We start from the raw sequence: 4,606 nt of genomic DNA on the forward strand, positions 1-4,606 counted from the left end.
CCTGTCTTGGAGAAACATGGGAGTGGCATATTGTGTTCATTTATGATTGCTCTCAAGTATGTGGCTTCAAAAATCTCCGTACACCTTTCAAAAAAGAGATGTATTTCACAGAATTCCTGGGAGTCTTCTCTTATCAAAATCAGTGGTCAGATTTCTCTTCAATATTTCAGCTAAATTGTGTGCAGGTACTTGTTCATTTAATTGGCTTCAAATGAAGTAATTGTTGGATCTCATTATGGCCAATTACTCTTGTCCTTGGAGAGGTTTTAAAGGGGTCACAATTGAAGCAGACTCCAAGGTGCAGGTAAAGTCCTTGCCTAGCCATAGCATGCATATATCAAAAAGTAGTGGCTCTAGATATACTTGGGCATATCACACACAGGAGCACACACACAAATACTTTATTTTTATTTATTTATTTATTTATTTATTTATTTATTTATTTTTATTTATTTATTTTGAGACGGAGTCTCGCTCTGTCACCCAGGCTGGACTGCAGTGGCGCGATCTCGGCTCACTGCAAGCTCCGCCTCCTGGGTTCACGTCATTCTCCTGCCTCAGCCTCCCGAGTAGCTGGGACTACAGGTGCCCTTCACCGCACCCAGCTAATTTTTTGTATTTTTAGTAGAGACAGGGTTTCACCGTGTTAGTCAAGATGGTCTCGATCTCCTGACCTCGTGATCCGCCTGCCTCGGCCTCCCAAAGTGCTGGGATTACAGGTGTGAGCCACCGCGCCCGGCCTAATTTCTATTTTTACAAATACTTTCACTACCTAAATCTCCTGTGGTGCTACCTGAACACTGTTCAGTGTACCTTTATATAAGCAATCATTGACTAGTAAAGTGTGATACTTTGGTTTTTAAACACGTACTTATCCTGTAATGTCTGCCTCATTTCTTATGGCAATAAAGTCACAACTGGCAAGGAAATGAAATAATTTCTGATTTAGACAATTATACACAGTTGACCTTTGAACAACGTGAGGGTTAGGGTTGCCGACTCCCTGCACAGTTGAAAATTTATAACTTTTGACTCCTCAAAAACTTAACTACTAATAGCCTATTGTTGACTGTAAGCCTTATTGGTAACGTCAATAGTTGATTAACACATATTTCGTATGTTATATTATTATATACTATATTCATATAATAAGCTAGAGAAAATAAACTGCGATTAAGAAAATCATAAGGAAAAGAAAGTATATTTACTACTTATTAAGTGGAGGTGGATCATCATAAAGGTCTTCATCCTGGTTTCTTCACACTGAGTAGGCTGAGGAGGAGGAGGGAGAGGATGTGTTGGTTTTACTGTCTCAGTAGTGACAGAGGTGGAAGAAAATCTGCATATAAGTGGAACCGTGCAGTTCAAACCCATGTTGTTCAGTAGTCAACGGTGTATGTTCTTCATATACCGTTGTGCAGGTTGTTCACTGCATAAGTGCACTGGGGCAGGGTGGCAAGTGGGAGCTGAAATTAATCCTGGACTCTGCTCTTCAAGCCATTTGACCTTATTAAAGCTGTGTCCTCCACAGGTGGGGCCACTTTTTTTGTAATTGCCCAGAGGTACAATTGGTTTACTGTAGCAGCTGGGTTTGTGAAATTCACATAGTCACAGAAAAATGTGATACTAAAATGTCCTGAGGCTATATCACTACCATATATTAAAAATATGCTGAGATTTACCCCTGAGAAACAACCTTAAATTGATTCAATCACTGACATATTACTCTGTTTTTCATCTACACGTTTTAAAATTTAAGTAAAATATTTCATCTCTGTGCTTTAAGCTCCATTGCTTAGTTTGATTCTCATAAAAATGTCATAAGTATAAATATTAATAACTAGCTGTAAATCAAATAAATGAAACTGATGAACAGTGTGAAATACCCATAAGCCACTCATAAGAAATTATTAGTTTGTAACATGAAACTGCCATCTTTGTGGTTCATAATAGTCAAATATTATTGATTTCTTACGGTTCAATCTAACAAATACTTTTCTAATGAAGCTCTTCCCTCAAAACAGTTCCCTGATCTGGCATCCCATCCTATATCTCATGCCCCTTATTCAATTAAAGGCATAGTTCTAAACACACTTACTTTAAGGATCCCTTATCGGTTGGTATGTTACTTTGTTTTTCATTTATTACTGCATTTATTTTTTCCCTTATTCAATAGTTATTTGTTGAATACCTACTCTTTAGCAGTCAAACACATACAAGTGGTTTATATGTTCATTGTTCTTAAGAAATGTTGGGGTTTCTTTTCATAGAATGTCATTGTTGGCTTTAAAACTTCTGTTCTAGTCTATGGAATTTTGAAGGTAGGGGCTTGGTCCATGTGTGGAAAATACTTAGTTTAGAATATTAAAGTGAAGAGCTGTAAGAAAGAGGAGGTGTCTTAGGGCTGATATAACAAAGTACCCTAGACGGAGTGGCTTTAATAACACATCAAAATCAAGTGGGGAGGTTTAAAATTATATCTTCAAAGATCTGACTTTTCTGGCTTTAGGCTCTAGCACTGGTATTTTTTATAACGCTACCAGGATGTGCTAATGTACAATGCAGGTTTACACAAGCTTCTTTGGAGCAAAACCAACACAGGCTGGAGGTCACCAGCTTTCACTCAGTAAAGACAGGGTAAATATTGAGGTCAGCTAGGAGTGCTTCCTTTTAACAGATGAAAATGGTTGATGAGACTCTGTTGTTGAAACAGTGGTAAAGGTTATTGTGCTGTGATTGGAACAAGGTTATTATGAAGAAAAGCTGAGAAAGGTCCAAATATAAGAGAAGGCATATAGCAAAAGGTAAAATTAAATAAATTTAAACAATTATGGATATGCATCCATAGTGGGATAAAAAGGAATCTGACTATCACTTATTTTTAATTTGAAAGTTTATAAGTAAAGTTTCAAGAATAGTTATGTTTTTATGGAGCAAGTGATTTAATTATTATTTTAGTGATTTAATACTTAGCCTGTTATCAGGAATTGTTCTTGCAATTGCATTTGCTAGTTCTGGGCATGTTGGTAGGTCATTCACCTCTTTGGATCTCATCTTCTTAATCTGTAATATGGGAGAACACTACTTGAGCTGTTTCTATCACAATAAAGAAACACTCTCCTTAAACAAAAAGACCTGTGCAAAAGAGAAGTAGGTACTTGTTGATGATGCTAACATTTTTTTTTGCAAGTGGGTGCATAGAGAATGCTAGTGTTTTCTAAAAGTCCTGAGATTTTTGAGATGCATATGGCATCCTATATTCCTGTTCTATTAATAGATGTGCCGTCTTAGTGATTATTTGACCTAATCATATTTGTAACTTTTAAAATATTTCCCTTTCCCCTTCTAGTTTTGAAAATGGGCTCAAAATCTATTTAAGTTCATTAGTTATGAAAAAGAGAGCTCTTTCTTCCCTTTCCTTGCTTTCCGCAGCGAGAGCTGCGGGAGGCAAGGGTCTCCGATGCCGTTTCTCGTTCTCATCATGTAGACAAAACAGCCCTGCTGCAAAGATGGTCAACGTACCTAAAACCGGAAGAACCTTCTGTAAGAAGTGTGGCAAGCATCAGACTCACAAAGTGACACAGTATAAGAAGGGTAAGGATTCTTTGTATGCCTAGGGAAAGTGGCACTATGATCGGAAGCAGAGTGGCTATGGTGGGCAGACAAAGCCAATTTTCCGGAAGAAGGCTAAGACCACAAAGAAGATTGTGCTAAGGCTGGACAATGTGTTGAGCCTAACTGCAGATCCAAGAGGATGCTGGCCATTAAGAGATGCAAGCATTTTGAACTGGGAGGAGATAGGAAGAGAAAGGGCCAAGTGATCCAGTTCTAAACTTTGGGATATTTTTCTTCTAATTTTGAAGAGAAAATGTTGAAGCCATAGAAAAATTACCTGAAGGAAAATAAATACAGTGATATTCTTATTAAAACAAATAGAGAGACTTCTTGTTATTATGACGAAAGAATTTATTAGGAGTCAAAAGATTTAGGTTGGTGTCTGAATTTTGCTGGGTTCGTGCAGGAGGACCGTGGTCAAATCATCAGCTTCTCTGATGCTTATTTCTTAAATTTTCAAAGCAATGTGGCTGTATTAAGCAAAAGAACACACCTCTTTAATTTCTGTGATTCTATGGTATATTGGTTTACAGTTTTATTTGTATAATATACCCACGAATGTTATACATTTCTTCTGTGCAAAAACACTGAATCTAATCATTGAATATGCACTTGTTTTCAATATATATCACAATATATGGTCATTTTCAATATATCACACATGTTATGATTTATATTCAGAAAACTATATTAGATCTTATCATTTCTCAAATTGTATGATATAATTGACCAAAGGATAATATTTTTCATATTTGAAGCACACTGATATAAAATCAATATTCTGTTCTGAGATGTTTGCAATTCTCATAAAATTTTACTTTTCTATATTTAAATAGTGAAGAATAAAATTTCAACGAATAAGTGTTTATCTTAATGTAATGAAATGCTGACTAAGCACAATAAAATGTTATTTAATATCATCATAATATTTTGATATATATTGAAAAAGAATGTACATTTTGATTGCCAATCAAGTTTTAAAAGTTGTCTT

The 4,606-nt window shown here is 36.0% G+C and overlaps 1 pseudogene; it reads left to right on the forward strand.

Moving 5' to 3' along the window:
• The first annotated feature begins 3,468 nt into the window (after window positions 1-3,468).
• LOC106634754 (large ribosomal subunit protein eL42-like) lies at window positions 3,469-3,917 on the forward strand (annotated as a pseudogene).
• Window positions 3,918-4,606: the final 689 nt, after the last annotated feature.

Source organism: Pan paniscus, chromosome 4, assembly GCF_029289425.2.
Source record: "Pan paniscus chromosome 4, NHGRI_mPanPan1-v2.0_pri, whole genome shotgun sequence".
Classification (NCBI taxonomy): domain Eukaryota; kingdom Metazoa; phylum Chordata; class Mammalia; order Primates; family Hominidae; genus Pan; species Pan paniscus.